A 12,976-nucleotide genomic window follows, 5' to 3' on the forward strand; every position below is an offset into this window, starting at 1 on the left:
GGCCGTCAGCTTGGGACCTTCAGTCGTGACTCCGTCAGCTAACACTTTAACCTAACGTCGTCACGTATGGGATGCGGCTTAGAGCATCAAAAGGAGACGTCCTAATGACAATGGCTGACGGGTTCTATATTCCCGTCACCCTTCTTAACGTATTAACAATCTGTAAAAAATATCACTATCATTACTGAATAGCACATGCACTTAATTCTCTAGGGGATACCTTGGCAAAAGAATACAAGAGCATCAACAAAGACTTTGGAATCATTCTCAACACATATAGATTCAATTCCAATCTCTCTCCTAATCTTATACCCATAATACAACTTCAACTTCTGCTTGTAGAGAGAGAGAGAGAGAGAGAGAGAGAGAGAATAGTGTTTGCTCTTTTGGAACAAGAGAATACCTACTCTTCTTTCCAATTTCTAGCAACAATTGAGATTGCAAAACGTTCACTATTGCATGTATCACGTCATTATTTAGATAATTTTTTTTGGAAGGACAATATATGGATGATTAAGCAAGAAAAACTCAAAATGGAAACTACTTGCTTCAATAAAAAGTTTGAGCCATGATTATGTGTAGTCAACAAAGTTAACAATATAGAAGAAACATTAGGAAATTTGAATATAAAGTCAAGCAAGACCTTAGATAGTTTTGTATTGTCTAATAATTTATTATACTACTATTTACTACAGGAATAGCAAAAGATTGGTTTCATAAAAAAGAAGAAAGAAGAAATAAATAATTTTTTAATGGGTAAAAAAACACTGTTCACTCTTTTTTTTACTGTTTATATGCCTACTGTTCATGTCTTATGAACAGTGCACCAAGCGCTGGTCTTTAAAAAAAAAAAAAAAAAAACGCAAACGCAACCTGTAAAATGGAGATCCAAACGGGCAAAAAAAAAACAAAAAGAAACGCGTCAAGAACTTACGAGACTTTTGATAATACGTTTTGTTTTTGTTTATAAACTTGGGAAAAGTTTTTAATAAAAACTGTGTTTTTTGCAGAGGAGAAAAAAAAAATAGAAGGTGCGGCCCACTAGAGTAGGGAATTATATACTGTTGCACGCATATAAAGAGCGTGAAGTGAACTGATTGTGCTCTTAAAATGAAATGATGCTCTTCGCTTCGTAACAGCATATGTGATACGTGAATGAATAAAGTGAAAGACTATGACGTGAAACGCGCATTCTTCTACCGTGTCATTGGATGATTGGGTAATGTTCACCACATCGCACAGCCTTCCCAGAGTAGATCAAAGAAATAAGGGAATTTTTAATTTCAGTCCTATTTTTTTATTTTTTTATAATGGAATATTCCTGTAAGGTTTGGCATGGTTGGAGAGATATTAGGTATAGGCAAAAATGCAAATATGACCCTCTAACTTTCACATTTTTTTTTTCATTTCAGTCCTCTAACTTTTAATATTGTCAATTCAATCTTCTAACTTTCAATTTTTGTCAATTCAGGACTCCATTACAACTCAGTTAGTGCTGTCGTTAAAACCATTAAAATGACGCTGTTTTTTTTTTAATTTGAAATTAAAATAATAAAAATTTGGGAAAAAAAAAATGAAGGGGAACGACGCCCCTGAATCAAAACAAAACAAAGGACCCAAACACGCTCTCTCTCTCTCAACCAGACCCACGAGCCACGCTTCGGCCTTTACAGCTCTAATCTCACCTTCCATCTCCGAGGCTCTCCTCTGCTACGCCGCCACATCAAACACCACCACTCCCCACATGTCCTCTTCTAAACTCACCTCCATAGCCACCACTCTCACCCACTGCTCCCCAACTTGTAACTTCTTAATCTTCGGCCTCACCCACGAGTCTTTGCTCTGACAAGCTCTCAACTTTAATGGCAGAACTGTTTACTTAGATGAGAACGAGTTCTTGGTCTCGAAATTCGAGCAGTCTCACCCTGCAATCGAAGCCTATGACGTGTCATACACAACCAAAGTCTTCAACATAAGCGAGCTCATCTCTGTCACGAAATCGACAGTCAAAAACAACCAAAGCCTTTGTTTTGTTTTGATTCAGTGGAAGGGGAACGACGACATCATTCCCCTTAAATTTTTTTTCCAGATTTTTCTTATTTTAATTCAGAATTAAGAAAAAAAAAAAAAAAACACACACACACACACTCACACATGCAAAACAGTGTCATTTTAGCGGTTCTAATGACAGCACTAACTAAGTTGTAATGGAATACTAAATTGACAAAAATTGAAAGTTAGAGGACTAGATTGATAAAACTAAAAGTTAGAGGACTAAAATGAAAAAATGTGAAAGTTAGAGGGTCAATTTTGTATTTTTTCCTTAGATATATTAGCCAAATGTAATGGGCACAAGTTCACTCTTATTTGTACTAATAGTTTAGGATTTAGTCATCCATATATACTCATGCTATAGTTTATTGTAACACTAGTTATTGTACTACACTTTTATACAATAAAAATGTAGTCCTTAATGTGGCGTTTGGTACGGGAGAATTCACATTACTCTTAGTATTCAGATTCCTCGAAATGTGATTCCTTGCAAAGCTGGATGTCTAGAAATGTAGTTATTCCTATGTTTGGTTTCATTGATAATCTCTTAAGATTCCTAGGAATGTGAGATGATAATATTTAGTTTATTCCCAGAAATCTTAAATGAATTATTTATTTTTCTCATTCTATCTTTAGATTTGAATATGTACTACTAAGTCCTTTAAAAAAAATCTTCCTCTAAATAAATAATGAAAAAAAAAACTATTAATAATTTGTTGAGTAACACACACATAACAGCAAAAGTAAATACCTGGTAATAATGGAGAGTCCCCTTCAAACTTCTTTTTTTTTTCCACACGTGAAACCTAAATAGAACTTTGTTAAAAAATATATCAACAAACTTGTCTATCCTGTTTATGTTATTTTGGCGGGAAAATATATTGATGATTTGTTTTATATTTTATCTTAATTGCTTAAATGATAAGGAAAAATGGGTAAAATTGTCTGATGAGGAATGAAGTACTCCAGATCGTCCACGGTCATCCACACCAGCAGCCGTCCAGAAGAAAGCATCAAGATGGGAGCTAACGCCATAGCCGTCCATGGACGAAGTCAAACCCACGTCTCTCGTCCTGAGAAGACGACCACCTCGTCCTGACTAGACTCGTCCACACGAGGACCCCTGGACGAAAACGTACACTTGAATTACTAAAATACACTTTACCATTCCGTAATACACGCATAACTTCCGATGACCGTTGTGTGAAAAATGCAACTATCAGGTGGTTATGGGAGTTATCCAAGAACCCCGGACCTCCTGAAATCCAGGGGAGGTTACAATTTCAATAACTGCCCCCAGGACACTATATAAACAGCCATTCAGACCAATGGAAGGTACGTTGAACATTTTCCCAAGAAATTGGAACTCCAAAGATATAGAGAGAAAACTGAATTTACCATCGGAGGGTTTTTGGCCGGCGATCCCGGTCACCTTTGATCGTTTTCCTTTGTTTTTCAGGCCATTAGAGAGCGAGTGGTCCTTTCAAATCCGGAGCATCCAGCCTACTGATTTTCGTTGCATCATCATTGTCAATTTATAAAAAAGACAATTTCATTTAAGCTTCGGAATCTGGATACCCTCCTATTTTAAAGGGTATCCACATTTCTACTAAAAGGGGTTTAAAGGGGGAATTTAGATTCCCCTATATCTGATTCTCTGGCGTGATTTGCAATCAAACATGATAATTTTTAAACATTTCTGAAAATCCTAAAACATTACCCCTTACCATCGCCACATAAAGGTTTTCTTCGTGGACGTAGACTGACAAGATTAAACCACTGAATCCACCTGTTCTTGGTGTTCTTATTCTATATTTTCCTTTCCAAAACCACTCTAGCATATACAATATGATATAACACATTGCGTTGCTAATATATTTAACAGGTATAATTGTTGAATTTCTACTATTTATTTTAAAAAAAAATCTACTAGAAAATAATAATCTTAAATGGTTTAGCCTTGTACTTAATATTCAAAAAATCGTTCTGACCGCATTTAAACTGAATAAAATTGACTGCAGAATGTGATCTCCACATTGTCAACCGTGGTAGAGTTGCATAAATCGACAGTTGCGGTGTGGTTCATGGTGAAAACTGAACAAACTGCACTGCATGCATTGCATAATGATTAATCTATTAAGGTGTGCTGCGATTAAGAGTTTAAGAAAATTGTACCACACCACATCGTGGAGTCTTTTGGGTAAATATTGCTAAAAGTGAAGTTTTTTGGGGTTATAGTCACTATTCCAAGTTAATTGGGAAAATGAGGAGAGAGAGTGAATTTTGGCAACAGTGTTGCCGAAATTCTAAAAAAAAAAAAAAATGAGAGAGAAAATGGAAAATGAGGAGAGAGAAATTTTGGAATTTCGACAACAGTGTTGCCAAAATTCCTTCTGCCTAGCCCTGAATTAGTGAGTGCACATGCGTGAGTGCCCAAAAGGAAAAAAAAAATGGTTTGTGGCAATACCATTGCCGAAAATGGAGGGAAAAGGAAAAAAAAAAAAAAAAAGAATTATGGCAATGGGATTGCCAAAATAGGGGGGAAAGGAAAAAAAAAATTTTGTGGCAATGGTATTGTCGAAATAGGGGGAAAGAAAAAAAAAAGAATTATGACAATGGGATTGCCAAAATAGGGGGGAAAGGAAAAAAAAAAAAAAAAAAAGAATGGTGGCCATGTAGTGCCGAAATAGGGAAGGAAAAAAAAATTGTGGCAATGGTATTGCCGAAATAGGGGGAAAGAGAAAAAAAAGAAAAAAAGAATTGTGGCCATGTAGTGCCGAAATAGGGAAGGAAAAAAAAATTGTGGCAATGGTATTGCCGAAATAGGGGGAAAGAGAAAGAAAGAAAAAAAAAAAAAAAAAAGAGAGAGAATTGTGGCCATGTAGTGCCAAAATAGGGAAGGAAAAAAAAATTGTGGCAATGGTATTGCCGAAATAGAGGGGAAAAAAGAGAAAAAAAAAATTGTGGAAATGGTATTGCCGAAATAGGGGGGAAAAAAGAGAAAAAAAAAAAAAAGAATTGTGGAAATGGTATTGCCGAAATAGGGGGGAAAAAAATTTTGTGGCAATGGTATTGCCGAAATAGGGAAAAAAAAAAAAAAAAAAAAAAAGGAGAATTGTGGCCATGGTGTTGCCGAAATAGGAGAAAGAGAAAAAAAAAATTGTGGCAATGCCATTGCCGAAAATGGGAAAAAAATTAAAAAAAAGGAAAATCAATTGTGGCAATGGCATTGCTGGGGGAAAAACGACAAACTCAAGTACGCTGAGTGTTTGATTCTTGTCCGTCTGTCTAAAACAAATTCAAGTACCGTTTGATTCTTATTCAAAGTACATAGATTCTAAAACGTACATGAAAGAAAGTTATAGAAGAAAAAAAAATGATTGATGTGTATCGTAAATAAAAAATTTAAAAAAAACTGAAATTTTTGTAGAGATTCTTTGTAGTGGCATTGCCGAAATAAAAGGAAAAAAAAATGTACACAACATTTTTATTTTTACAATAAATTATAGGTGGTTAGTTGTTGTTGGTTCAAATTTGAACCTAACGCTAAGATACTTTTTTGCCATAATAATAATAACTAGTAACAACCTAACACTTATAATTTGTTGTGAAAATATTCACCTCTTCCTCTCATTCTTATTTTCTGTCTGAAATAATTTCATTCATCCTTCCCAATAAAACCATATCACGCCTAAAATTTGGTTTCAGATATTCTTTTTACTTTTTATCCCTCCTCCCTGTGACAAGTCTCCTCACAAAGTTGATCTTTTTGGCTTTTTGTTTTTTTATAAACTGTGTTGTGTTTGGTAAATTTTTATTAGTACAATTTAAAGTACATAGATATTCTTATTTAGATTCTTATCCATGCATGAGAGAAATTTATAGAAGAAAAAATGATTGATGTGCACGGTGTAAACAACAAAAAAACAAAAAAACTGAGGATTTTGCAAAGATTATTTGCAGTGGCATTGCCGAAATAAAAGGAAAAAAAAAACGTACACAACATTTTTATTTTTACAATAAATTATAGGTGGTTAGTTGTTGTTGGTTCAAATTTGAATCTAACGCTAAAATATTTTTTTTCCCTAACAATAACAACTAGTAACAACCTGACACTTATAATTTATTGTGAAAATATTCACCTCTTCCTCTCATTCTTATTTTCTGCCTAAAATGATTTCATTCATCCTTCCCAACAAAACCATATCACGCCTAAAATTTGGTTTCAGAGATTCTTTTTACTTTTTATCCCTCCTCCCTGTGACAAGTCTCCTCACAATGTTGATCTTTTTGGCTTTTTGTTTTTTTATGAACTGTGTTGTATTTGGTAAATTTTTATTAGTACAATTTAAAGTATATAGATATTCTTATTCAGATTCTTATTCATGCATGGGAGAAATTTATGGAATAAAAAATTATTAATGTGCACAGTGTAAACAACAAAAAAACAAAAAAAACAGAGGATTTTGCAGAAATTCTTTGCAAGATTTGCAGAGATTTATAAATGATTGATGTGCACTGTAAACAAAAAAAACAAAAACACTTTGAGATTTTTTGCAGAGTTGGTCCTTGTTGTATCTGGTCAATTTCTATTAGTATAGTTTAAAATTTAACTTATACGAAACTTGCATCTTATTTAAACAGCACCAATATTACTTTAGTTTAAAATGTACAATGTTATATTGCTAATGTTGAAATTATTTTCATGTAAATTGAATAATTGTAGATATTATTAGGATATTAATAAATTTGGATCTCACAACGTACATTGCCTTCCATTGCATCATTAGAGATGTGATATTGTTGTTGGGTTGGCAGAGAATGATCGAATGATCGAATGACCCAGACTCCATTTCAAATATATCCTACATTAAATGCTACAATGAGTTAAACCATATCTGAAGATGCGTTTTCATAGTATCTTTAATATATAAATACTGAGATTAAAAAATTACAATATCTGAAAGTACATTTTTTACAAATCATCTATATAAAAAATTACAAACTAAGCAAATAATTTCCAATTAAATTAGGGGTTGAGAAGCTTACTACAATTGTGATATGAAGTGAAGGAATGTAAGAATTATAGAGTGATGCTTGCAAGAAAAGAAAGAAAAAAAAAACATAATCAGATAATCATAAATATCTTCTAAGAACAAAAGAACAACAATAAAATATAATAACATTAATATAACCATACATAAAGCATATAATTAATTTTTATATCAACTAAACTTTAAAGAAAAAGAAACACAAATTTACGATTTATTGTACTAAATAAAAAAAATAAAAAAATACACATACATATCTTTATTATAAATCAACAAACATATTGTGCAATATATTTTTTTCCAAGTACTGATATAATAACTGATAATAACAAAGTAAAATTGATTATAAAAAGATCATAATAATATAATTTACTACAATTTTTGTGGTCATATACTACTAATAATAATAACGATAAATAATATTAAATAATTTCAAAATTAACAAAACATATACGTAAATTTAATTAGATAGAGAGTTGAGATGCTTACGATAATTGTGATACCAACTAAAAGAGTGAGAATTATAAAGTGATACTTGCAAAAAAGAAAAAGAAAAACACAATTAGATAATAATAAATAAACACAAAATAACAACAATACTAAAAATGTTTGTAATCCTAACCATAAAAAATTTATTAATCTAAAATTTGAATAAAAATAACAACAACAACAATAATCATAATCTGAAGCAAAAAGTAAAAAAACTTACATTAACCCAAAACTTACAATTGTGTACGCTGAAGCAAAACTGAAGAAAAACTGAACAATTGGAGAGATGAAAAGTAGAAGTATTTTGTGAAAAAACTTCAGGCAGAGATGAAAAGTAGAAGTGTTTTGTGAGAAAACTTCAGGAAGGGCTTGCTTTTTATTACAAAGATGTGAAATAAAAGATTAAAAAAAAAAAATCATTTGTCACGGAGGCTAACTGAGATAGGTTCTCTTTGTTACATCAATCATATTTTTTGCAGAGATTCTTCTTCAAGTCTTGTTTGATTCTTAGCAAAGAATCTCAATAAAGAATCTTAGCAAAGTTTTATTCAAGTACCGTTTGAGTCACATCAATATATATATTTTTTCTATAACTTTTACGTGTCAGAATCTATGTACTACTTGAATTTGTCCAGGCAGATAAGAATCCTTCTATTTCGGCAATGTCATTGCCACAATTGATTTTCCTTTTTTTTTTTTTCACATTTCCGGCAATAGCATTGCCACAATACTCACAATTTTTTTTTCTTTCCCCCTATTTCGGCAATACCATTGCCACAATTATTATTATTTTTTCTCTTTTTTCCCTCTATTTCGGCAATACCATTGCCACAATTCTCTCTTTTTTTCTTTTTTTTTCCCTTTCCCCCCTATTTCGGCAATCCCATTGCCATAATTTTTTTTTCCCCCTATTTCGGCAATACCATTGCCACAATTCGTTTTTTTTTTTTCCTTCCCTATTTCGGCACTACATGGCCACCATTTTTTTTTTCCTTTGCCCCTATTTTGGCAATACCATTGCCACAATTCTTTTTTTTTTTTTTTCCTTCCCTATTTCGGCACTACATGGCCACCATTCTTTTTTTTCTTTTTTTTTTCCTTTCCCCCCTATTTCGGCAATCCCATTGCCATAATTCTTTTTTTTTTTCCTTTTCCCTCCATTTTCGGCAATGGGATTGCCACAAACCATTTTTTTTTCCTTTTGGGCACTCGCGCATGGGCACTCACTGATTCGGGCAGGGCTGGGCAGAATGAATTTCGGCAACACTGTTGTCGAAATTCACTCTCTCTCCTCATTTTCCCAAATAACTTGGAACAGTGACTGTGGGGACACAATTTTCAGACCAAGCCCAAAATGTAAGGGATCTTGGTTCAGTGAACCCAGTACAATAAATTTGTAGAGAGTGGGTGAAAGAGCTAGGCTTTAGTGCTTGGATAACAGTTAATATGGTTTTGAATGATGAGCCAACAAGAATTGAACCCGGTTTGGCGAGAAAGTTGGTTCTCGGCACAGTCCGAGGAGCTCTGTTCTAGCATATATTGGATGACCATGGTTACAGGAGTTGTTGAGATTCCTCTAGTGCTTTCTCTTTTCCTTTCTTTTATCCCCCATTCTCTGAGATCTCTACCCTTATTTACATTACATCTCTCCCTTCATCCTTACCCTACACGTGGACCACATGTGGACAGTTGATGGTTGTCCCATCAGCCCCCTCTAAAAGTCTTCTGGGGTGGCTGTAAGGCTGCCATAATACTGTTCAGAGGTTACTTCCTCATTAATGCAGTGATAACAGTTTTTCCTTAGATATTTTTGAGTCCTTATCCCTCTTGTACGTTCATAATGCCCGTTGCTATCATTAGAACTTCTTGGAAGGTCATCCTTGATCATTAGGATCTATACCAGATTTACGTTTGGCTTTATCCGAGGAGATAGTACTCCTCGGACTCGGACCACCCATGCTTTTCGGCCAAACCCACATGCTCTCGGCCAAATCCCAAAATCCATGACCCCACAATAGCCCCTCAAAACTCCGGTTTTCTCCTCGCATCCAAGGAGAAAAGTGGGGTTTTAAATTCTTAAGAGTTGATTCTGCTTTGATCCTTTGATTTACACTTGTGGGAGTGTCATTTCAAGCGCCCCATATTTATACTGTGAATTGCTCCTTTCAGAGCTACCAATCTGAGGATTTGGTTATAATCTTGGGCCTGTCTTGACACTTAGTGAGAAACAAATAGATGTTGTGGAATGATAATTCCCCAAAGTATGTGGTCCGAGGACCGAGACATGATCAAGTTTATAGTTTAAATACCTTGAAGTGTTAACTTTCTCACATCATCTGGTCCGAGGACCGAGGCATGATTGAGTTATAGTTTAAACATTTTGAAGAGAGAATGTCATGATGTGTTAACTTTCTCACATCATCTAGTCCGAGGACCGAGGCATGATTGAGTTATAGTTTAAACACTTTGAAGAGAGAATGTCATGATGTGTTAATTTCCCCAAAGCAGGAGGTCCGAGGACCCGGCATAGCTAAGGTTCTGTTTAACCACTTCAAAAGATGCCAGTGTGTGTTAATTTCCCCAAAGCAGGAGGTCTGAGGACCCGACATAGCTAAGGTTCTGTTTAACCACTTCAAAAGATGCCAGTGTGTGTTAATTTCTCCAAAGCAGGAGGTCCGAGGACCCGACATAGCTAAGGTTCTGTTTAACCACTTCAATAGATGCCAGTGTGTGTTAATTTCCCCAAAGCAAGAGGTCTGATGGCTCGACATAGCTAAGATTCTGTTTAATCACTTCAAAAGATGCTAGTGTGTGTTAATTTCCCCAAAGCAGGAGGTCGGAGGACCCGGCATAGCTAAGGTTTTGTTTAACCACTTCAAAAAATTAGAAGATGTCAATATATACCTTCAAGAACTAGCCCCGCCACAAAGCCCCTTTGAATTGCTCATATGTTGCTGCCACTTCCTCTAATGGAGGTTCAGCGAACTCGGCCACCAAATTCGCGAGGACCTAGCCCTTGTCAGAGGTACGAGGCATGTACTTAATGTCAAAAGCCCCCAGAACTGTGCCCCATTCAGCAATCCTTCCCGTATAATCCGCACTTTGTAGTATAGACCTGAGCGGAAGCTAAGTTAGGACAACAACTGTGTGCCACATGTAGTGACTTGCTCACATAGCAAACTGGCCACCATAATTGCTTTCCCCAAGGACTCTTACTAATGGGGGGCTTAATTGTATCATATCTAACCGTTGCACTCACTATCACACAAGCTCTTCCCATAGACGGCGCCAATTGTGGGGACACAATTTTCAGACCAAGCCCAAAATGTAAGGGATCTTGGCCCAGTGAACCCAGTACAATAAATTTGTAGAGAGTGGGTCAAAGAGCTAGGCTTTAGTGCTTGGATAACAGTTAATATGGTTTTGAATGATGAGCCAACAAGAATTGAACCTGGTTTGGCGAGAAAGTTGGTTCTCGGCACAGTCCGAGGAGCTCTGTTCTAGCATATATTGGATGACCATGGTTACAGGAGTTGTTGAGATTCCTTTAGTGCTTTCTCTTTTCCTTTCTTTTATCCCCCATTCTCTGAGATCTCTACCCTTATTTACATTACATCTCTCCCTTCATCCTTACCCTACACGTGAACCACATGTGGACTGCTGATGGTTGTCCCATCAGCCCCCTTTAAAAGTCTTTTGGGGTGGCTGTAAGGTTGCCATAATACTGTTCAGAGGTTACTTCCTCATTAATGCGGTGATAACAGTTTTTCCTTAGATATTTTTGAGTCATTATCCCTCTTGTACGTTCATAATGCTCGTTGATATCATTAGAACTTCCTGGAAGGTCATCATTGATCATTAGGATCTATACCAGATTTACGTTTGGCTTTATCCGAAGAGATAGTACTCCTCAGACTCAGACCACCCATGCTTCTTGGCCAAACCCACATGCTCTCGGCCTAAACCACATGCTCTCGGCTAAATCCCAAAATCCATGACCCCACAGTGACTATAACCCCAAAAAACTTCACTTTTAGCAATAGTTACCCAAAAGACTCCCACATCGCGTACACTATAAAGCCCTACTTATAGCTCAAGTTTCCAAGCACATCATCTAGGTTTTTAATCTCCCATTTTCATTGTAATTATTGAATTATTAAAAATAAAAATTAAATTGTCATAAAATAATATTGTAATTTTTATTTTAAACTTTCCTTTCTCATACTTGTATTCGATCCCAACACTCCCCCACTATCTGACCTTTAAAGGTAATTTTGTGCAGAATTACAAAATTGACTAAGGATACACCAATGGACCAATTTATGTAACAATTCACCAGATTACCAATTTGATTGTTGAATTATTAAAAATAAAAATTAAATTGTCACAAAATGATACTGTAATTTTTATTTTAAACTTTCCTTTCTCATACTTGTATTCGATCCCAACACTCCCCCACTATCTGACCTTTAAAGGTAATTTTGTGCAGAATTACAAAATTGACTAAGGATACACCAATGGACCAATTTATGTAACAGTTCACCAGATTATCAATTTGATTGGCCAAGCCAAATTTGATAAATTATTGTTACACATTTATCCAATGAAAATGAGAGGCTTGATAGAAAACAAGAACCATCCTTTTATTATTAGTTATGAGAAATGTTATGTTCACAACATTTTCATAACAAATTTTATGTGGTAGATTGCTACGGGTTGTTATTGGTGGGGTAGAAAAGTAATTTCAGTGATAAGTTCAAATTAAAACTAATAATAACTAACCACTTATAATTTGCTGTAAAAATGTTGTAGACCTAGTACCTCTCGTTAAATTATTGTTACCATATCTCAAAAAATAATCTCACTATTTACCTATATTTTTGTAAGTACACAATTGCACTTGGACCCAAAGAAGATTATGGGTTCAGACTGAATGAGCCTTAAACAATAAAATTTGTAGAGTGTGGGCCTGAAACCTAGGTTTGAAGTGCTGAGAGCTTGATAACAGGCTTTTATAAACAAATACAGGTAAATAACGAACGATAATTGCAAATGGATCTCCTCGGACACGAGCCGATGACTACTTCTTTATTATTTTTCTTTCTATCTTACAGGTTACAATCCTTAATTTCTTTTCTTTTTCTTTAGAGAGAGAGAGTAAGCGAGAGAGAGAAAGATCAAAAGATCCCCCCACCTTTTGCATTCCTCCCCCTTAAATACCCCTTTTTTAGATGCCCTTTGGGACCCTGACTAGAAGTTTCTGCCCTACTGTTCAGGGGTCACTTCCCCATTAATGCCGCCAGGGAGGTAGGTGCAGAGTCTTTAATGTGGAGGTGGCAGCCTTTGCTCTAGATATTTTCCTTAACACTGGTGTATCGAGAAGG

Source organism: Castanea sativa, chromosome 7, assembly GCF_040712315.1.
Source record: "Castanea sativa cultivar Marrone di Chiusa Pesio chromosome 7, ASM4071231v1".
Lineage (NCBI taxonomy): Eukaryota > Viridiplantae > Streptophyta > Magnoliopsida > Fagales > Fagaceae > Castanea > Castanea sativa.